General features: G+C 41.9%; 1 protein-coding gene across 1 annotated transcript in view; it reads left to right on the top strand.

Moving 5' to 3' along the window:
* LHFPL3 (LHFPL tetraspan subfamily member 3) overlaps window positions 1-24,094 on the top strand; it is a 176,043-nt gene that overhangs the window by 93,324 nt on the left and 58,625 nt on the right. The window lies entirely within an intron of this gene.

The raw sequence follows: 24,094 nt of genomic DNA, 5'->3' as shown, positions 1-24,094 counted from the left end.
AAGCCCAAAAGCATGGGTCAACCCCTATTCCTTGCGAACACAAGTATGATGCAGGTTCAGTAAATGATCAGTGGTTCTGGGGAATAAACCCTCTGAAAAAGATGGTGGTACATCTTGACAGACCATTGGGTGGTCACTGCATGACTCGAGTTATTCCAGTAAAACCTGTCTTTGGCAGCCTTTGGGAGATCTACTTCTCAAAAGCAACTGGGGGAAAATCTCATATTGGGAATACTATTTTGGTCTTTGCATTATAATATTTTACATCTTTAGCAATTGTGGCAGTGTGAAGTATTTGGAGGGCTGCTTTCCAGAGAAGCTGCAGTCTTTAGCTTATATTCCAAATGACCAGGTACCTACTATGTTCTAGTTGGTGTATGTTCAAGCAAAGCTTGCTTTCTGAGTAAAACCAATTTTGTGTGACCTACTCTTTACCTTTGCCTTTACCCTTTACACGAGCTAACGTAAGAGATCTGGAGATAATACAGTTTATAAATATCTGCTTCCATCACTTCCTTAATGCATCCTTTTAGTTTAGGCTGGAGTCCTCTGTGATATTCAGGTCTCACTTGAACAGCGTATAGATTTTCAGATCATTTGTCTCATACACTCATTGTCTCCTTGAGCTGGTTCCTTATCCTCTCACTTTGTCCTCTGTGTCCCCTTGCCCTTTCTCTGTCTGGCAGGAGCTTTTCTCTTGCTTTGTGTGTGTCTTAAAATAATAACCTTTGCTACATATAGATCTGCCACATAAAACCCAGAGGCAGTTTAGGGAGTTAAGGCAGAATCTCAATAGCTAAGTCCAAGAGTGTGAATCTCCTTGTGCCATCTCATCTTTTTTGTATGGGTCAGTCTGTTGACACCTAAGTTTTCAGTGTGCAGGTTCTGTGGAGCCAGGAACATGTCTAAAATGCCTTCAATCTTGGCAGCATTTTGCAGTTTAGTGCCTGTCTCACGTACAAAACAGGAGATATACAAAATCTACATAACTGAAGTGACTACAGGGTTGTACTACACCTTCATGCCTACATCTGCTTCTGTGGGTTCCCACAGGTCCCGTTTCTCTTGGCTGTTTTTCTCCTGCAATGGGAGATAATGCTGCCATCCTTGAATCCAAACACTGAAAGAATTTGCCAGAATTTCCAGAGTAGATGACAGTCTCATATTTCTTAACTTCAGGAAGGTAAGAATGAACCACCAACCACAATCACTGTTGAGACCATGTTGCTTTGCAGCAGTGAAAGGAGAATTGATTTGACCCAAGGGAGTTCCACCATGGCCTGAAGGAAAGGACACCTGCAGTGCTGTCTGCAGGCTCCTGCCATGAAGCAGTCTCTGGATGAAAGGCAGATTTCTGATGTGCTCCACCAGCCAGGTCATCTTGCTGGCCAACAGCAGCTTGCAGTTTTGCTTTCAAAAGCATGTTTAAAGCCTGCACCTCCCTGGTTCTCAGTATGAGGAGCATGAAGGACAGGTCTTTTAGGCCTTTGAAATAACATCAGGGCTGACCCCTGGGAAAGCCTAACACATTTTTAACATCTATTTTTATTTTAAGCTTTAAACTGGGTATCTTTGGCACAGTGATGGCCTATTCGTTACAGGACCAATAACAGAAAACTCAGGTCTCTCAACTTTTGCAAATGAGCATGATTCATCTTTGAAATGTCGAGATTGGTTGCCCAAACTCAGAGACCTGCCACTCATTAATTACTCCTGCAACACAAAGAAAGCACATAGAATTACAGTAATGTACCTGACTACTCTATAAAGGCTGAACTTTTACAAGTGATAAATGTTAATCTTATAGGAAACTTTTCCAATACTGAAAGAAGCAACTGAAATGAAGGATTTGAACCAGATCCAAAAAAAGAAGGAGGCATCTACTGGTCAAGCACTGCAGTGCCTACCATGATTTACCTACCTGATCCTGGCAACTAGGTCTGAATCTGTCACATATCTCCAGTTCCTCTGTAATGCTTTGCAAAAAAAGGGGAGACACAAGGAGATGCATACTTAACACTATACAGTCCCAAAACATATTTAGTCTGTCCCATGGAGTCACTTCTTTCTGTGAAAACTGTCTTTGCTCTAAAGAGAAGAGGATGAGAGGACTATGTGCAACACAGAACAATCTCTCTGTAAGAAGTTGAAATCAGGAAAGACAACATTACTTTCCCTCTAGCTCAGCACCACATTTATGGAGAAACCAATTTTTCATCCATTTTATCAGATACTGCCATTAAATTTCCAGGTAATGTTCTTGTCCTTTGCCAAGTTCTTTGCAGGGACTTTGTTATATTAAGTCTCTGTACAAAGAATTACCTTGAATTCAGATCCAATTTAACAAGTGAAAGAAACTCGGTGCAAAGGGAATTCTCCTGGCAGATATAATCAGTGCTTACAGGGCAGGGGATCAGAGCTGGTACCTACTCCCTCTATTTTATTTTAGAAACCTTTTTGCCTTTATGAGGTTTTCCACAGGTCTCAATCAATCCAGAATTTATCCCGTCAAACCAGTCTGAAATGTGTATTTGTCCCCATTGGTCTGTGAGGAGAGGTACACAGGAGTCAGGAAGAAAATGAAAGGTTGAAAAAAGGACATAACAGCAAATGGAAAACGTTAAGAAAATGAAGGGAACTGGGTAAATTGGACACAGACCCTGCAAGGAAAAGGTACAAAGTCAATTTTGTAGGCATGCTTGAGTTCCACAGCACTGAATTACTATGAGACTTAGATGAAACTTTTCTCTTGATTTCCATCTTGCTGAGTGCCTATAATGAAATGATATCCAGGCTTTGGAGACCATTTGATCCTTTCAGAGAGCTGCTGGTCGTTTTCCTATAGCCACTCCGTCAGCTGTAACATTACTGTCACCTGGAAGCCGCGCAGCCTGTCTTTCCAGGAGAAATATGAAAACCCTCTAACTTTGTAGGTAACTTTTCCATGTAGGCAGAGCATCCTAACAGCTGAAGAAAAAAATTAGAGGCATGTAGCTTTTTATCTTCAGCCATGACTAGATATAGATATAGATATAGATGATATAGATATAGATGATATAGATATAGATATCTACAACACTACAGTGGTATTTAAGCCACCCAGCTGGGTTGTTCCCCACCACATAAATCTGCTGGGCACTTGCTGCTATGGGGAGGCAAAAAATTGAGGTTTAACACTAGTGGCAAGAGCTGAGGAAGAGTGATCTGGCAGGGAGCCTGGGAAAGAAAAACAAGCAAGTTGATGCTCCCTGAACAACGATGGTGTTTATGTGGGAGCACGTGGTTGATTTTGAGGCTAGGAGAAGGAAGCTCGTGCCTTACAAATATTCTTGAATCTTGTTTCTTAAAGTTTATCTGGTATTTCTGCAAAATGAAAAATCCCTGTGAATCTCTGTGTATGTGTTTGCTGCAGAAGTGTGACAAAAAGACGGTAAAATTGGCAGCCCAGCAGGGTCTGCAATGTTCCAGTGCAAATCTAACACCTGAACTACCCAGATGCAATAAATTGATTTGTACAGGGTGGAAATGGAAGGAAAACATTGTCCTTTTCAAGGCTTTTTTTATCCATCTGTTCACTCATTCCTGTGACTTATGCTCATGGTTTTAAAATATTTTCCCTTCCCAGAACCCTGTTTTTAACTTTTTCTTTGGTTTCATTTTACTCTACACTTTACTGTGTATTTTACTGTGGTAAGTCTTTACTTCTGACCACAGACTTCAATATCAAAGCATTTTTCCAAGGGTAAAGCACTTTATTTTCCAAAAGTAAAACTATGCCAAGGCTCAAATAACATTCAGCTTTCTGATAGCATTCAACTTACCAACTGCTACTGAGTTAGTCCAGAAAACAGTGATGTATTCTGAGAAGTAACAAAATGAAGTTTATCTCTCTAGAAAACATAATTATACAGATACAGCCACCTGATAAATTCTGCACTAACAAAAAGTGATCTTCAAAGCATACATAATTTCTCTTTAATACAAATGGCTATGGCATACTTTCTAAGGTTTTAGTTCCCAATTGACTTTAGAAGTGTAAAGATCAGTTGCATAACTTCAGAGCTGCATTTAAGCCCGAAGGATGACAAGTATATTACAGCGTCTTAAGTCACAAGAAAAGCTCAAGGCTGGCCTGGGACTCCTAAGTGCTCAGGCAAAAATTAAAGCTATAAGGAGAAATATCAAAATCCTCCTGTTCTCTCCAGAGATCTGCTCTGTTGTTACAGGGCCACTCAGCCCAGGTGAAAGCGGCAAAGAGAGCCCCACACACGTGCTTCAGCAGCAAAATCTGTCCCTTTGTATGTAGCAAGATAGTGGCAAGGGTGAATGTGCCTCTTTCTGTCCTCTCCCTTGGAGCTTTTGAAAGGTGGTTTTAAGGCCTCTGAGCTGTCTGCAGAGAGTTAATAAAGCTGTACTTCTGGGGAAGGCAAAAGTCAGCAACAGGGAGGTTTATACTTAATATAGGTTCACTCTCAGCCTGCAGAGAGCTCAGCTCTATAACATACCAATGCTTCCAGTGATCAGTAATTTCTACCCTGGTAAAACGCTGTGTTTCTGCCACAGCCTGTTACTATTTACTGGCTTTGCTGTTGTTCAGAGGAGCCTTAATCACAAGGCAGGAATGGGTACTGCACAAATGCAGAGCATAAAGGCAGCCAGGTATAATTTAAGGTGAGAGAGTGGATGAATGTATTCAGAGGAGTTCAAAAAGCAATGAGATAATATATTTCATCAAATGTCTTACTGCTGTCAAATTAGACTTTTTCCTTTTATCTGGATAAAAGGAAATAGTTGCCTTGCCTGGCTTGGGTTGAACTGGATGTAGTGGTCTAAGTCACCTGCTCCTTGTAATCCGTGGAGAGAAATGGGCCAAATAGTAATTGTTTCTCTCTGACTGGTGTCTTAGGTGTGTCTTGGCCAGGATGAATCCTTTCCCAAGGACTCTGTCTTGGGATCAGAGGCAGGGTTTATCAGGTTTAATTCCCACATGAAGTTAAAAGATGGTATCATACCTATGGGGAAAATGCAAAGCATCAACATAGCCCTGGGAATGGCTGGTACCAGCACTCCCAAAATTTGTCAACTGTCATGCTCTGCAGCCCTCTTCAGTCCTGTCCATCTGCAATACCTTCTTAGAGCTGCCCGAAGAAGATTTTGCGGCTGCCCTGCCTTCACAACTTCTAGCTGAAGTAAATCTCTTCCCTGGAAGACATCATGCTCTGTACTCAGAATAACAGGTTGACATCATATGCTCCAGATATGACCTTAGTTGAGTTTTCTGGTCACCCTTTCCATCTGTGGGGCATTTCAGTATTGGTCTTGGGTGCAGAAATAAATCCCAGGACAATCCCAGTTGCCCTGGAGTTTCCATTTCTGTGGGATTCCTGGAGATACGATGATAAATTCACAACCAACACTCCAGAAACTCATTTTTTAGTGAGATACGTGGAAAAGGTACCCTTGCACAAAGGAGAGGGGATAATTAGCTTAGAGCTGTAAGCAAATAACGATTGCAGCAATATTCTTCTCAACATAGGTACTCTATGCAGGAATAAAAATGATGGTTCTTGGCTTTTATCCCTCTAAGACGGTTGAAAAGGCACTAGCTTCTTTCATTATCACTTCCTCAGTTTGGTGTTGTGGAGCATAACTCCACGTCCCCACAGACTGGCAGCATGTGCTGGCTGGATACTCCTGGCACCAGGGAGCGGCTCTGGGTTTCCCTCCCCGTGCAAAGAGATAACATGCTCCTGTGTGCAGCAGCCTGATGCCACAATGAGATTCACCACCCGTCTTCAGCTGTCTTATATCTATCACAATAAAAAACCAAATGCCATCAGCCTCTGTTAAACTCTGTTAAACTGAGTATTTTTGTGCAATGTCCAGCCTCCTTTTCCACTGCTTGCTGAAACAGGGTGGTGTTAAGCTTGCCAGAGGGATCCATCCAGCTTTTTGTATTTGTAGCTGAATGCAGAAGCTTGTTCCTTTGCCATGAGGAAACTGGGTAAAACAATTTCTTGACCTTTCCTGAGCCGGTGTGAGGCTTTCCTCAGTCCTGCACCAATGGGACCACTGGGTCATGCTGGGAAGAGGGCAAGTTCATTTTGAAAGCCTTCAGAGTGTTGGACTACGACCTGGGCTGCTTTAGCAAATTAGTGAAAGCTGTTAAGGAGATCAGCCAGGAAGAAAATTCAGATTAGTCAGTCTTTCTAAATACGTAATATTCAGAGTATGAAGAATTATTTAAACCCCATCAAATTGCCTTTCCTGGTGAAGATTCCATGCATGATATACAACACTGACAGCATTCTCTCCTCAGCAGATGTGTACTGCTAATATTATTTTTACATTAAAAGATAAAGCCTACCCTTACTGCACTGCAGACAGAGCCAGTCTCTGCCACGCTGAGCAGACAGCCAAAGCCACGGAGGACAACAGGAGTAGGAAGGCATTGCCCTTCAAGGGTGGCATTGGTGTCCTCTTCAGGGAGGTTTTCCATTGTTTTCTGAGGACAACTTGCACAGAGCAAGAGGAGAAGATTTAATAAGCAAGGGGGAAGCCTACTAGTGAAGCAACCAGGCTGGTGAAGGTGAGCTTGGCACTGCCTGCACCATGCAACTCCCTGCTTTCCAGGCACTGGCAACAAAGCTCTGCAGGCACAGCCCAGGCAGGGTTCATGGGACAGCATGTCCCGAGGCCAAAGTGGCATCCCACACTGTTGAGCTGGCATGGTCTGACCAGCTGGGGCAGCAGGGCTGCTGCTTTTGTGCCTTTTCCTCCTCATAGTTGAGAGGAAACCACATGCAGGTCAACCAGGCTGCAGTCCCCCTCCAGATGGATAAAGCATCCCTGAATATATGTTTAGTGCTCAAGTGTGGATAGACAGCAGAAAAGACATAGATGAGACAAAGGTGCCCTTAGCCCTGGCAGTTACACAAGGTGGATTTTCAGGGCTGTAGAAAGCCATTTTGCAGTGCAGCTTCTCTTTTAGTGCAAAGTGGGGTTTTTTTTCTTGATATCTGCCATTAACTGAGATGCTGATGATCTCCTGTGAGTGAATGAGATGTCTGTAGCAGTAACTGGTGGCACGTGGGATGAGATTGCTGCAGGATCGGTTTCCCACCAAGGCCAGCTACACCATTTATCTGTACTCACAACTCGTCGGCTTCGGTGAATGGCTCTCTCACACAGAATTGCTGAATATCCAGGCTGCTTTGTGTGGTTTCTGACTCTAATCAGTTCTACTGAGCCTGTGATATTATTTTTTTCAGTAACATTTCACTCTGGCATCTCAAGTGTGAAAATACAAACATAAGAAATACCATCCTAGGCAGAAAAAAAGCCCACATCACTCCATCCTCTGAACTCTGTGGTGGCAAAAGGACTTGGGCAAAGAGCATGAGCCTGGCCACTTTCTCCAGCCACTGCCTTGCACTCCTCCAGTATCCCCCACCTGCTCCCCTTCCCCATTCACTAATGAATCCTGCCCAATCCTTTTGAAAATTCACTGGGGAAGGCCTGGACAGCCTCCTCTACACAAAGAGGGCTTGTTCTTACCTCCCAGTGACTGTACTGCTGTGGTGGGCTTTAGTAAACAGCAGCTCTGTTTTCACCTTCTCCACCATCATCCCAGTGCCATGCCACCAGCCTGGGCACAAGAACATATCCAAACACCTTCCATTCTCTTCTCCCTCAGTCCTTCACCAGACAGACTGTACTGAACTTCACCAACACTGACCTTATTTCTGCAGCTGTCTTAATGGCAACTGGGAACACCTTCAATGGGAGACCTCTCCAAGGACTTCCCAATTTGGCCCCATTTTCAGAAGATGATGTGATAAATGCCTTTACCTAATGTTGTACTTAGATATTTAAGATACCTGAAACTGCTACCTGTGTCAACCTTTTATTTTTTAACAGTTTTGCCCTGCAGTGAGAATATTCAGTGGCAATGATCACTGGCTAGACACGTGTAGGAAGTTATAGCTAGAGTGCAAACCACAGCTATTTTCCCATTGATATCCATTCAATCTTTAGCTTTATCAAACTTTGCCAGCCAAGAAAATTCGTGAACTATCTCAGTCATCTACTGACTTGAGGAAATAACTGTTCTCCCTGTTTTTTCCTGGCTTATAAGTTCATTCATAGAGCAGCTCACCTGTGCAAGATTTACAGCAAAAATTAAAGGAAATAAGTCCTATAAATTAATCAAGAAGCCTTTTTAAATTATTAAAATATTCTGTGCTTTCAATCAACTTCTTAAAATGATTTAAAAGCTGCAGAACATATAAATTAGGAATGAATTTAAATTAAGGCATAATTTTTGTATTTATACATTCATTCACAAGCTCCCTGATATTGAAGCTTAAGATATTTTCTAGGTTATTGAATGACATTTCAATGCTATAAATTCTTTATTGTGTTAATAATAAATACTTATTTATATACTAGGAATTCACCTGTGAGTTTAAATGCTGCAGTAAAGAGACGACTAATAAAAATACAACTTTTGTGCTTTCCTTTATTGTCAGGAGACTCAGCAAGCTGATGTACTTTTCTTAGTGCTGAATACTGATTTCCATCCTGGCAAAGACTTTGTTAACGAAAATAAGTTTGGTGTCAGTGCATTGGAAAAGCTGGCAAAATGCTGACAAAGTGGAATGCATTTATCTTTGAAAAGCTACAGATTTTTAGATCTTCCCATTACCTTCTGAGTCCCAAAGATTTGGAACTAGGGAACTGTACCATTGCTATCCTGCTTCTAAGTATGAAGGGATAACATTTATTAAATTTAGCTATTGGATTAATAAATACCAATGCACAACTGAAGATGAGAAGATGCAGAACAAAACCAAAGGCAATCACTTTCTTAATTTTCTGGGGAAAAAAATTGCTCTCAAGTAAGAAAGTGCCCTGTTTTCTGAAACATGATATCATGGAAAGCAACGAAAATATGAAGGGAGAGGTGCGACAGAGTGCAACACCCACGTATCTACCACCCCCTTCACTCTCTGTTTTTCTCCTGGCTGGGTTTTGTTTGGAACAAACTTTCTCTGTGGTTGTCTTATTTTCATAATTTTCCTTGTATTTGTGCCAGTTTTTGTGTAAATCTAATGTTCAGAAAAGACAGGTTGAGCCTAATAGTACTCTTTATTATAGTATAGATTAAGAGCTTTTAGGAGTTGTTGGAGCGGTTTGTGGCCCATCAAACTCTACATCTGCAGTTAAGATGAAAAAGCTTACAAGCATCGAAGCGGAACAGAGAGAATCAGCCATCCTGGCAGACGTAAATGGAGCCACTTACGTTTTACATTAGATGATGTCTAAATCCAGCCATCCCTTAATGCACACAAATCCTTACCTAAGGGAACTTGCTGCATATATTTCAACAAGGTTTGTGTATGAGTTAGGTCAGGAATAAAAGTATTTTGGAGCCTAGTCAGTCCAGTGACTTCCTTGATAAGGTCTCTCCTATGAGGATGACTTGAAGCTCTTGTTTTCTGAAAGCTTATGGCTGAAAGTACTTGTATCCATATTTTCCTTTCATGGAGTCCAGTACTCCATCCAGAGGAACAAATATCTCCTTGCCTCTTACAGTGTAAGAGCTGTGTGTTCCATCACCTTTCCAAGGATGGAGGTGAGGGTGACTGGCCTGTAGTTTCCTGGGTCCTCCTTCTCCAGCATATTCTGAATATTTCAATTATTTGTAAATAATCTCACAAATTGTAAAGTATTTTTCATGGCTGAAGATGTTTTGCCAATTAAGACTTGTGCTTGTTTCACAGCACAGTGTAGCTGCTGCATAAATGCCTCGTTACCAATATTTTGCTCACTTTACTGCTTCTGACTCTCTCAGCAGTTATATGTGTGTCCTTTGTATCCAAACTCACTTAAAAACTCTTACTTTAGATGAGACTGTGTTCACTTCAAAGGAGATGAGAGAAAATATTGTACCTTGGGAACTTGGTTTTTTTTCCTCCCCACCTGGACACTGATTTCTTGAAAGGAACTTTTAGTGTCAGTTTTGCATCCCTTAAGTATATGTTAGCTTGGATTTGGGTGTTGTCTGCAAAGTGACCACAAAATAGATTAAAAAAATGAGGGATTGAGTGATATTACCATTGCCCATTCCTTCCCCTATGCATATTGGACACCTAATACTAAAATCAGATTTCACTCACTTATCTTCCATTACAAAAAGCCATCTGTTGTGAATTCCACATTCAAATGTTTTAAATACAGTATTGCAACACCCATAACTCATGGTACAGCATCAAAAAAAAGAAGCAGCCAAATACTCCAAGAGATTTTAAGGGAAGGATTCGTTGCCAGCCAGCTGATGCCAAAACTGTGGAGAGAATTGCAAAGTGCTTGGCTAACCCACGCTGTGTGTTGACTGGGGGGAGACTGATGTGTGGTTGATTTCTGTAATGTACAGGAGATAACCTAGACAGGAGTAAGGGCTTTAGAAATGCAGAAAGGAATAATAGGTGAACTGAAAATCTCTGTTCTGATTTACTGGAAAGGCAAGAAATGAAGAAGTGACTATAAGTGAAGGGGCCTATGCAGTGAGGTAGAAGTGATCACAGGATGGGCTCTGAACTGTCCCCGGTACTGGCTGGATGGGCATGGCTGCAGCATCCTCTGCAGCCTGCTTTCCTTCTTTGTCCTCCCACCATCGTGCTCCAGCCCACTTAGAATGCAAACCTATATGAAATATATATTAGAACCAGCATTTTGCTGTTTCATTTTGAACTTTGTATATTTTCCTTCCCTCTGTGTTCAAGGGAAATTGTTGCAGTGTAATTTGAGTCCCACTGCAGTTGAAGCTGCTGAAGCTTGCAGTGAAGTATGCACATGTACATGCAGTTGAATTGGCAAAAAAGAAGACTGATTGGCACTGGAAATAAGAGCTTGTTGTTTTCACCCATAAATATATTTATTGACAAATCTGATCTTATGGATACCATCCAAAGTTTTTTGGGAGAATGCAAGAGCATCACGTTCCAGCATGAGCTGCATATCCAGTAGGAATGCTCTATAGCTCACAGTGTGCACATTTTAAAAAACCAGGAACTTCAAACACCACTGAAGTTTAATTAAGGTAATGATGTTCTATTTGTGCAAATTTGCTGTAGATATTTTTGTCTGTAAGTCTCCTGACATGTTGCTGTTTCCAAGACTTGATAGATACAGGAATATGTTACAGAATAATAGAAATGTAGGCCTGGAAAACAGTTAAGTCTGTTTCACTGCACTGACACAGAAAATAAGTGACCTAAAACATATTAATTAAAAATATGCTTAATCAAACAAAGCAGTATTATTTATGGACAAATTTGTCTCTGAAGTTTTTAGTCCATTATCTATCTCACTATTTAAAGTGGTCCAGTCAGGAAGCAGAAATAACACAATGTAGCTTAGATAGTGAGGTACACACAATAAATGAAGTATGATTATGCATTTTAATACACTGCTTTATGGCAACTGTCGTGTCTATACATTTAAGTGAATACTGAGCACAATTTGAAGCAGGCAGGCTCTTTTTTGAAATAGGGCAGAACAAATGCATGTTGCTTTCTCCTGAGCTGAGAACAAAGCCAGGGTGCCCAGTGAGAAATCCTGACATATTTCTGTAGATAAATTTCTCTGCATTGATCTAACAACAGGGCTCATTAGAAGATGTTTAATTGGCTCAACGACTTCTAGAGATAGTAAGAACAAGAGGAGTTTGAAAATATGCAGACCATAATTAAGGGTGAAGTTGAAGCTGCTTTTGTGATCAGCTGGTGAGTGCACAGAAAGCTCTGGATCTTACTGAACTTAGCACCATGAAAGCTAGTCATCCCTTAAGTAAATATTAGATTGGATCTTGGTATTATCTGCAAAGTGATCAGAGAACACATTAAAAAATATTATGGGTCCCATTTTCTGGAGTGGGACCTTCACGTTGCAGAGCCATGGGGCAAGCATCCCAGCATTTAATCAACCCTGTTACCTTCTGCTTTGCCAGGAGACTGTCACTCACTACTCCAGGACCTTTTCCTAGACAGCACATAGGCAAATATGCTGATCTTGGAGAAAGAAATTATATTTATTATCCCAAAAAGCTAATAGGATCATTCTTGTATACAAATCCCTGTTATTACTGAATAATTGTTCAACAAAAATATTACAGCCAGATTTTGGCCTGACTTCACCTTGCCAGTTCTGTAGTGAAAAAAAAAAAATTAAAGTAAAACCTAGAACAGAATAGAATAGAACATAAATAGAAATAATGGAATGTAATCAATTTACCCCCTGTAAATCGATTTGTCTAGCCTATTTTCTAATTCATGTACTTATTATTTACAGTATTCTGCAGTGTTGCATTCACAATTCAATTACTCATTTTGTAGAGGAGTCCCTTTTATTTACCATAGACTTGCTTGATGATTTTGCTGTATTCTTCATAGTCATTGTGTAACTAGAAACAGAAAAAAGCACCTTTTTTGTGCCCTTCAAGACCACGTTGTCATCAGTCTCAGCAGCACAGGAGAGTCCCACAGCTGTACTCAGCCTAGCTGCGAGATGGTGCATGTGCTCTCCTGCAGCATAGCTCAGACAGAGACCAAAGGTGGGAGCCTCAACTTTAAATGCAACTCCTGAGCAAAGCAGAGGAACTTGTGCTAAAACTGACCACAGTTCTCCTTGAAGCTGGATACCAATTGTCTTCCAGCCTGCTGGCCATGTGCTTGTTACAGCTGTATGACACAGCAAAGAGTATATTTGCACCTGCAAGATCTACAGCCTTTAAAAACAAAGTCAAATTATGAAGGATTCTTAGAGTAAAAAAAACGCCATTGCCTCCATAACCAGCTGCATACCAAGATAGATACACAGCTATTCAACAACTTGCTCTGTGCCACCCTGCAGGAAGCAGAGTGATGGCAGAGGAGTGGGAGCATGGCAGGGGAGCACATTCCAGCCCTTGCAGAAATCTTTCTACACAACAACAGTTACGAAGATTTTTCTGGAAATGACCAGACACTCCTGTTCCTGTGATTGCCATGGCCAATACCCAGCACCAGCTGAACCCATCTCACCCAGTTTGTAAGATATAATGGATTTTTCCCTTCTATACAATGGAAATTGAGATAAATTTTCACTTCCCTCTGGAACTGTCATCTCTTCTTCAGCTCATCCTTCCTCTAGCAAGTCTGCCTCACTGGGTTGGCATTTTACGTTCAGAGCTGATGTGCTCTGACAAGGGTCAGGACGGTTTCTACAGATGATGCCTCTCCCATTTCTTGGAGTGTATCTGCTTTCACTGCCCTCCAATATATGCCATACAAGAAAGCATGTAGCCCTAATTCCCTACTCTAATCTGTAATTTGAGCCTTCATTAACATTTATGAAATTTTAATGAATATTTCATTCTGCTACCCTTGAAGTAGTACACACAGAAAAGAGTTGGTTCCCGTACAGTCACCAGACATGCCTGCAGAAGAGAAGCTGGAAATCTCTGCTAGAGAATTATTATCTGCAGTTCCTTACACTGGGTCATTAATGCAACACATTGCTCCTCAGTAATGTTATGCACCATCTTTTACACCATTTCCATTTGCTAGCACATTCATTTAAATATCAGCCGTATGACATCAGTCACCGAAACTGCATTAACATGCTTCTGTGGTCTCCCAGAAGTTTTGAAGTTAGGTGAAGTCTTCACATGTTGACTATTTTGGCAGACTATATTGTTCTACAATTTATCAGTTGATAACTTTTCCTGCCTCACAGTCATTGTGTTTTCCCAAGTGAAGAACCTTTGGCTGAGCTCTGGAAATATATGCGTTTCACAGAAATGAAAAGTTATTAAATCAGTACTGCAGGGCAATGCAGAGGGATGATCTGTTTGTAATTCTGGGAAAAACAATTTAGAACACTGTTTTTAAAGCTTAACGAAATTACTTAAAATCTCTCACAAAAACAACCAACCTTTTTCATCTGGTCTCCAAGGATTTCGTTTATCTTTCAGATCTAGTTGCTGCAAAATACTGATAATGCAGAAATTCCATGAGGCGTTAAATCTCCATCTACCAGTGGCTTGCAGAATTAATCAAATTACCTTTTAAAGTTAATGCAGTCGGTGAGAAGAGTTTAATGATATTCAAAACCTTCATGGTAATAATTACAGATGAAGAGGGTCAGTCAGTTGAGAATTAATGCAAAAAGTGCACAGAATGATAATCTGAATTAATGTATCAGACCGTGCAGAAGGCATTGAGAGAGTGAGCCATGAAACTAAAATTCATTTGCTTCCATTCAGAAGAGTGACATAAACTTGCACGTGTGAGAGTTTGAAGTAAAGGATGACTATGAGGCTTGAGCTATGCTAGAGAGGAGGTGGTATGTTGAGAGAAGCGAAGGAAGGGGAAAAAAAGAAGAGAGAAGATGAACAGGGATTAATCTTTCTATCACAACTCAAAGGCAGAAGCTTTTCCACAAATTTCTCTCACTCTGAGAAAAGGCTCTTTGCCTTTTTGATTTTCTTTATTCTGCATGCATATTTTGTCACCATTTTATGAATGATCAAATAGCAAGGGCAGGGTTTGAACTGTCCTTTTTCATATAGTTCATAGTTCTTCTGCTAACAAAGAAATTGAGTGATTCTGAAACGGCTTTCTTAAAAATTAATACAATGTGCCCCCACTTAAGTTGAATCTGGGTAAGCTCGGGCTGCACTCAGGTCTCAGAGAAAGGGCTGTAAGAGCAGTCTGTGTCCTAGCAAATCTGGAAATGAGTATTTGTGTGCGCCAACATTGCCTCCAAGTACCCATCTCTTCCTTCTGCTAATTGGCATAAAAAATTACTGTCACTGAGAATGTCACGGCACCTATCTGACTGGAGATCACAGAATCACAAAGTCTTAAGGGTTGGAAGGGACCTTGAAAGATCATCTAATCCAAAAGATACCATATTGCTGTCTGAAAAAGACTGTTCAGGGCATTCTGAAAAACAGGATGTGCTAGATTTGTGTGGAGATAGTTTTTGGTAACAGTGGGAGGGGCTGCAGTGGTGGCCCCTTTAAGAAGTTGCTGGAAACTTCCTCTAGCTCTAAGTCAGACCCACCTCTGGCCCAGATGGGCCATCATGTGGCTCTGCCATTACTATATTAGAAGGAGAAGTCTGCAGTGGGAAGCAGGAGGTGTGGGGTGAAGGGGAAGTGACTATGCAGGCCCTGAAGTGAGGGAAGAGAGGAGGTGTGCTGGAGCAGAGACCCCTCCTGCATCTTGTGGTGAGACAGCAGCTGTCCCCCTGAACCCGTGGAGGGTAATGGTGGAGCTGAGCTCTACCTGCAGCTCATGGAGGATCCCATGCTGGACGGGGTGGCAGTGCCTGGAGGGGCCGTGACTCTGTGGGAAGATGATGTTGAAGCAGAATATGCCTGGAGTTCTGCTGGCATGGAGGAGGCCTGTGCTGGAGGTATCTGTGAGGAGCTGCAGCCCTTGGGAAGGACTTAAGCTGGAGAGGTACATTAAGGACTGTATCCCATGGGAAGGACCCCTCATTGAGGCAAAGGGAAAATGTGAGGAATCCTTCTCTGAGGAGGAAGGAGCAGCAGAGACCATCTATGAGAGACTGACCACATTCCCCATTCCCTGCCTCCGTGTGCCACTGAAGGGGAAGGAGGTAGAGATATCAGGAACAAGACTGGAGCTTGGGAAAAGGGAGGAAGGTAGGGGAAGGAGGTATTAAACGGTTGTTTTTTCTCACCACCCTTGTCTGTTTTGCTTTCTGTTTGTTTGAGGTTCTTTTTAGTTGGTGGCATATTAAATTAATTTTGTTTCCTTCCTTGATTCAATAGGTGACTATTTTCCTGGGACCAAAATCAGCAAGTGAGCCTTCCCTGTCCTTGCCTCCATCCACAAGGCCCTTGGTTATCTTTTCTCTTCCCCATCCCACCACGGGGACTGGGGGAAGGTAGGCAGTGAGAGAGTGGTTGCCTGGTGCTTTGTTGACAGTTGGCCTTAAACCACAACATAATCTTCTGTTATAACTAAACTATTCCAAATATCTTTATAGTATTCTTTTTAAAATATTGATCATCTTGATCATGTATGTCCCACTTAGCATTTTTGCCACATGTATATGACTTAAATACACTTCTGTTTTGTTCTGTTCCTCTGAGACATGTCAGCTGTAGTCTTTTCCATACTATTAAATCAGCTCAGGCATCATATTATAAATGCTCCTAAAAACTGAGGCAATGTTGCTTTTATGGTTAATTGCATATTGAACTTTCTGTGTGCTGTTTCCACGTTTCAAGCTTCACTGCATATCAGCCATTTGGATCCTTATTTTGCATGTACAAAGGGACTATCAAGTGTGCCTGCTGAGCTGCCTGCAGACAGCCTCTTTACATAGCAATACAATTACACAATTGGACTATAACAGTACAAATGATGTTTCTGCATAACCATATATGCTGCACTTGAGATCAGCAGTGCTCAACTTGCAGCAGCCAGAGAGCTGCGTTGAAGTTGGAGGTTTATAGGGGCCAAAGATGATAATGGATGAATCCTTCATCATAATCATAGAGTCACTTAGGTTTGAAAAAAACCTTTAAAATTATCAAGTCCAGCCAGTAACCCATCTCTGACACATCCAACAGTAACCGTGTCCCTAAGTGCCACATCTACGCGTCTTTTAAATACCTCAAGGGAGAGTGACTCAACCACTTCTCTGGGCAGTCTGTCCAATGCTGGACAACCGTTACAGTCAAGAAACTTTCCTAATATCCAATCTAAACCTCCTCTGACACAACTTTAGGCCATTTCCTTTTTACTTATCACTCGTTACTTGGAAGAAGAAACCAACACCCACCTCGCTACAACCTCCTTTAGGTAGTTGCAGAGAGCGATAAGGTCTTCTCAGCTTCCTTTTCTCCAGGTTAAACATTCCCAGTTCTTTTAGTTGTTCCTCAACAGACTCGTGCTTCAGACCCTTCACCAGCTTCATTGCCCGTCTCTTCAGCACCTCCATGTCCTTCCTGTAATGAGGGGCCAAAACTGAATACAGCACTCAAGGTGCAGCCTCAGCCCTGCGAAGTACAAGGGGACAATCCCTTCCCTGATCCTGTTGGCCACACTATTTTTTATACAAGCCAAGATGCCTTTGTCCTTCTTTGCCATCTGGGCACACTGCTGACTCATGTTTAGGTGACTGTCAACCAACACTTTCAGGTCCTTTTTCTCTGGTCAGCTTTCCAGCTACTTTTCTTCAAACCTGTAGCAAGTCAGGAAGCCGTATCAACTTGTGACAATGTGCCATTTTTGCAGCTCAGATTCACTGCTGGAGGCTGCTTTGCTGTCCACATGCCTGCCTAGGGAACCAGACATCTAGTGCTGCTGGTTTTATCCTTCAAGCATATTCCCCAGAGAAAGCTCAGGAGCTTCTCCCAACTCTTCCATAAATCTCGTGGTGCAGCTGTACCTTTCTGGGGCTGTTTTTGCTGCTGTATAAAACAACTGAAGGGCAAATTGAGCATATCATACTCTGGCTTGGGGCTGAAGTCATCCCAAGTAGTGACATAAGGACATACATTGCCATAATGCCAGAGGTTGAATATGGCTCGGATTCATTCAGCATAGCTGAAATAACATCTGATGTATAGACACATTTAGAGTTATAACTTCTATTCTTTGTTTTTATGTTGCATTACCACGAAATTTGACACTTTCCATGCTTTATTGAGAATATATTTGTTTGCATGTTTGTCATTTGAGAATTGCAGATAATTGTTTTGGTTGTGTTCAGTCTCACAATCTGTAAGGCAAAAAAACAAAGTAAACTTCCTGTGGTGTAAGGGCTTTTTTATGAACTACTGAGAAGCAGAGATGATGTAGTTATAAAGTGTTACGGTTAATCCCATAGTCATCTTGACATTTGCAAAAGGAAAAATTGTGCAAATACTCATGGAAGTCCTGTGGTTATGGAGCATATTCAGCATTGGTAGATAGTTGCTTTAAAAGTAAGTATCAATATATTGGTATTTTCTGTGACACATAGGTTATATGGGTCAAGGTTAACTCCTTCTGATTCCCTCTCCTAATTTCATCTGAAAGATACAAGAAGATTTTCCAGATGAGAATTTTGTAGTTGCAGCTATCAAATCTAAGGACTTACTTTGAAGAACTCTGTAAGACTAGTGAAGATTTTCCTTCAAACCATTTTCCAGTAGCTTTTTATCAGGACTGGGACTCTGGTGATAACTGGCTGTAAACATAAAGTTTTCTTCAAAAAAATGAGCACGAAAATGGTGTTACCCAAAAATGAAAATCAAATCCAGATTCATTCCTAGATATGTTTCTGACAAGTTAAAAAGGCCTCCTTCCCTCTTCCCCACTCCCATCACCTCCTTCCCAGCACCGTTTTGCAGCAGTTAAACCATGGAGGAAACTGCAGTGCAGGTGCAGGCTGGGTTGGTGTTCTGGTCCAGATGTTATCACAGGGTGTGAGATGATCAGGTATGACCATATCCTGTCACATCAATGGCCATGAAGAATTGACCTACAAGAAAACAAGTCTGAGCAGATGGTGTCCATCTTTTATTTACTGCTGCCCAGTTGCTGCGTTTCCTGGAGGAAAGCTCTTTGGTGCTGATGGTGGCGTAAGCTGCACAGAGAAGTCATAGCAGCTGTCCTGCAGCCAATAGGTTTTCCCTATTTCATACCTGTGTCATAGAGCCAAAGATCAGATTTACCAGCTTTAAAACAGGTTTTGGAATTCTGTGCTCTTTAAGAAACATCCTCCACGTAACACCTTCCGTTCCTCATTGCTTTTAATAGCAACACAATAAAATCAAACTTACAGTTTTGTCAAGAAGATTCACCAGCCCTGGCCAAATTCTCCTCACAGCCCTTTGTTCTGATCATGGGAAAGAAGAAAACTAACAGTAATTTTCTTCTGCCTTAGAAAAAGAAAAAAAGATGTCACTGATTTGGATAATCACTGAGTAAAGCTTTCTGAGATCGCTTTCTGGCTTTGACTGCTGACACTGCATGAGTTTTTTAGAAAATGACAAAGATAATGATGCCTTTGGCTGCATGTTTTTCATTTGTGCCCTCTCCATATCTCAAGGTAGACACACTGTGCTTCCTGGATGTGTTACATGGTGGCAACTACTGGTCCTGGCAGTCCAGGCAGACCTGTGAAGGTAGTAAGCCTCAGGGCCCACAAATCCCTGGGTGTACTTTTCTAATTCCCCCCTTGAGCTGTGACTGGAAAAGAACAGCTGATTCTGTTCTGAGAAAACCAACCAGTTTGGCGGTCAGCTAGGAGTTTTCTAGCATGGTGGGAAGTTGCTGTGGCAGCTGGAAGCCTGTGCTTGGCAGAGCATTGCAGGGTTATTGCGGTTCCGCTGTGTTGGTAGGGCCCCAAAGGGGACTTTCTCCATGCAGCCAAGGAGCAGGTACACTCGGATTTATTAGTTTCTCCGTTTCATTTCTGAGTTGTGCATGGCCATGACAGCATGTACACTTCGTATAACACAATGCTTGTTATTTTAACACTTACTAGTGCATGTCAACCCTGCCCAGGGCTAGGCCCGTAATGAAAGCAAAGCCCATAAGTTTTGTTCCTTCTTGTTTCTCAATTTCAACGGGTGTTTGATCCCAGCCCTGTGTTTCCCAAGTGCCATCTGCAGTCCATGAACAGCTGCTTCTACTGTCTTTCTCTTTGCTGAACCCAGAAAGTAAGTTTTCATGGCATATGATACATTCTGGCATCCATCATAGAATCATAGAATGGATCGGGTTGGAAGGGACCATTAAAGGTCATCTAGGCCAATCATTCTGCAATAAGCAGGGACATCTTCAGCTGTGTCATATTGCTCAGAATCATGTCCAACCTTGGATGTTTCTAGGGATGGGGCATCTGCCAGCTCTCTGGACAACCTGTTCCAGTGTTTCACCACCCTTGTAGTAAAGAATTTCTAGTCTAAATCTAGTTCTTTAAGTTTAAAACCATTACCTCTTGTCCCATCATGATAGGCCCTGCTAAAAAGTCTGTCTCCATTTTTCTTATGAGCTTTTTTAAGAACTGAAAAGCTGCAGAGATGTCTACTTATAGCCTTCTCTTCTTCAGGCTGAACAACACTGACTCTCACAGCCTTTCTTCAAACAGAGGTGTTCCATCCCTCTGATCATTTTTGAATCTCTCCTCTGGACCTGCTCCAACAGGTCCATGTGTTTCCTGTGCTGAAGACCCCAGAGCTAGAAGCAGTACCCCACGTGTGTCTGACCAGAGCAGAATAGAGGGACAGAGTCATTTCCCTCAACCTGCTGGCCACTGTGCTTTTGAGGAAGCCCAGGATACAGTTGGCCTTCTGGGCTACGAGAGCACAGTGCCAGCTCATGTCTTATGGTTCATCCACTCGAGATTTTGCGAGTGGAGACTGAGGCAAAAGTATTGTTGAGTATCTCAGCCTTCTATTAATCTGCTGTTACCTGTTTGCCAGTCTTGTTCATTGGGGAGTATGTTTTCTGTGACCTCCTTTTGTGGCTGGCATACCTGTAAAAGCCCTTATTATTCTTTGCATCCCTGGACAAGTTGAGTCCCAGCCACGCCTCAGCCCTGCTGACTCCATCCCTACACAACCCAACAGCATCTCTATATTCTTCCCAGGAGACCTGTCCCTGCTTCCACTGCCTGTGCATGCATTTCTTGCCCTTTATTTTGACCAGCAGGTTCAGACAATGTCTTGCCTGTCTTTTCCCGATTTCCTACACCTGTGGATTGAGAGACCTTGTATTCTACAGAAAGTGACCTTAAAGACCTGATAGCTCCGTTCTGCTCCCTCATCCTTGAGGGCAGATTCCCAGAGGATCACACTGACTAAATCCTTGAAGATCTGGAAGTTTGCTTTCCTAAAATTCAGGCTCCTGACTTTACTCTTTGCGTGACCCAAATCCCTCAGGACTGTGAACTCCACCAATGCCTGGTCACTGCAGCCCAGGCTGCCTTCAGTTTTGGCCTCACCCATTAACTCACTTGCATTGGTGACCAACAGGTCCAGAATCACACCCTCTCTGCTAGTGCTGTTACCTGGCTTCAGAGTTGGGGTGGCAGAAGTCCCTCAGCACAATGCCTCCTGGAGCTGGAGTGAGAAGGCTTTGTCAATAGGATTCTCTTAATCAAGCAGTCTGTAGGAAACACCAGCCACAAGGTTCCCACAGTTGTCTCAGTCTGTAATTCTTATAAGCTTCCAGCCTGCTTGTGGCTATTCTTGAGGCAGCTCTTCACAATCTATCCATTTCTTCATGTAGAGGGGAACCACCTGAACCCCACTTCCTCTACCGTCCCTTCTTTCTTAAAAAAATATAAATCTAATAGAAAACATCAACTTTCCTGTGCTCCTCAGTTTCTTGTGCCACCTGAGTCTGAAATCCAAAACTACAGCAAGTATTCATATCTAGCTTGGGTGTTTGAGACTTAAGCTTCAAGGAATCTTAAAATACTTGATCAATGGAAAATAATACTAAAACCCACTTATTCATACACACATTAACTGAAAAAAATTAAGTAGGTTTTAGCCAGCAGTTGATGAGCAAATTGTCCAAGCCTACCGAAGAAATGATCTGTGGGTATGAGGGGTAATTAATTTATTCCAGTTCAGAAATTCCTCCTGAGATGTCAGGTGGTATGCTGCATTACAGCATGAAATATTTAAGCCCTATAGTTTCAAGAATGATCCTAGAAAGTCACAAAAAAGTCCTAAGAATAAGACAGCTGCTCGCTGGGCAGCACTGTATTTCACTTTATGTCTCAGATTCTGCAAAGAGAAGAAGGTTGTGCCTCTGTGGTGAAGGTGTGGCTGGACGTCTCCAGTCATGGAGACCTGAGGACAGGGAATGATGGCCAGTGGCAGGAAAGTTTCTGCATTGTCTGAGCCCTGATGAGTTGCTGGATCTTCCATTGTAGCCTCTGTGCCACCAAGGATGCCTTTGGAATAGGGTGTTTTCAGGTGCTACAGCACTTGCCCAAATATTTTTTTGTTTCCAAGGAGCCCAACAGAGCTGCAGGCATGTTTTTTGGGACACAGATTAGACATCCTTGAGCAAAACACAGTACAGGGTTGAACAACTGAGTGTCTCAGGTTCCTCAGCTGCCAAAGGAGTAGAGTATATCCTCACATGGATAGTTTTAAAAGAATAACATTGTGACCTATTACAGCAAATCCTTGAACAGACAATACTGTGGAATCATAGAATCATAGAATGGTAGGGTTGGAAGGGACCTTTAGAGATCATCTCGTCCAAAATTTAGCTTTCCGTGTCTTCATGTCCTTGAGTTGTGTGTTTCTCTACATTAATGCAGGGACAGTTTGTGGTAGGGAACTACTTTGTCTTTCTAGCTTTGCATATTTCTAGCTTTGTGTTGCCTGTTCATACCCCAACTAGCACCCACTCCAAGCTTCAGCTTTCTCTGTCTTTGGGCCTTCAGAAATAGATGTTTTTAAAAATGTCATTCCTATTCCAGATTAGTGTCATCTCTTTCATGAGGAAACATGAGGAAGCCTTGTCTGTATTAGACTAAAAGAAAACATTACTTTTGCAACGTTGCATCTACTGGACTGCAATGATGCTCCGAAACTTGCCTTGAGCTTAAGATCTTTCACTCCCCAGAGACTGTCCCTGCAGGAGGAGGTTGTGGCACTCCACTACATTTGTGCCAGCAGATCATGGGCATGCATGTTGCTGGGCAGGACATGAGGCTGCAACAAGAGGGCTCACTGAACCATGCCCTTGCCTGAAACCAGGGAAGATGAACTCTGAGATCACCATTTTTGCTAGTTAATTGCTTGCTTCGAAAAGGCAGGTTAGATGTTGGATTCTTTTATAGTCCCCAAAGACCTGGTGTTTTCCTTGTAACTAAGTGAGCCTAATTAGATGGTTGGGCCACTGCATCTCCTAAGGCTGTGGGGTGGGGTTTAATTAGCTGTACCAAATGCTGAGAACGTATGATACTTTGGCCATGATACTCAATACTGGTGGTCATAGAAAACAGTGACATCAGCAGGAAAACTTTAAAATCAAGTCAAGAGTGTGGATGGAAAATTATATATTTTTTGCTTAAAAGAAGAATAATTTATCTCTTTTTTGGACACGCTACAAAAAATGAGCAGAATAAAAACTTATGCTGGTATAATACTGAGCTTTTATCTTCATCTCTGCATATTGAAATTAAGGATTAATGAATTCTCCACAGTCTGTTTTCTAATTATTTTTTTTTAACAATGCATTGCTCTGGAGACAGATGTCTTTTTAAAGCAGAGAACAGGCAGAGTTTAGCAATGACTGTGTGGATTTCCCCCAAATACATTCCCAGTGAATTTTAGCTCCAGCATTTTTTATTAACAGATTGTTTAGCATTCATGCTCTTTTGATCTTTGGCTCTTCACTGAGATTGTCAACACAGCTGCAGGAAAACACCACTTACATCAGTGTGTTGTATGGGGACCATTGTGTTGCTAGGGAATCATATAGTAAATAAAACTCACCTGAATGTAAATTCTGAAATATTCAGTATGTGTGCTAAAACAACATAAAGACTGTATAACAGAGTAAAGGAAAAACACTAATTACACTTCCTGAAAAGAAGCAATTGGAATTTTACTTTGTTCAAGAAAAGAGCCTTGTGTTCAGAGTGGAGGAAGGTGATAGAAATGCTTCAATCCCTCTCAGAACCCCTTCTTATAGACTGGAAGCCAAAGTGCCACCATTCTGGCAACTGAAATAGCAATAGCAATACACTATGGTGTGGTCAAGTGGTAAGGGCAAAGATAAAATAATGAATTTAATCAAGGTAACTGCAGTTTGCTTCCAGGGGTGGGCACCCAGAACGCAGTACTGTCGAACACTGTGTTCATTTTTCATGTCCCTGTGTATTGTATCTTCACACATGCACCCTGCACCGTAGGTAACCAGTGTGCCTTTGGAAGATCTCTTCCTTCAGAACTGACAAGAAGGAAACTTTTGTGGAGGAGCAGAAAAAAAAGGCAGGGGAGATACTAAATGGGAAAAGTGCTCACAGTAAACCTTCCTTTGTAAGG

The sequence above is a fragment of the Colius striatus genome, chromosome 1 (genome assembly GCF_028858725.1).
Source record: "Colius striatus isolate bColStr4 chromosome 1, bColStr4.1.hap1, whole genome shotgun sequence".
Classification (NCBI taxonomy): domain Eukaryota; kingdom Metazoa; phylum Chordata; class Aves; order Coliiformes; family Coliidae; genus Colius; species Colius striatus.
This window is presented reverse-complemented; position numbering and strand designations above follow the sequence as displayed.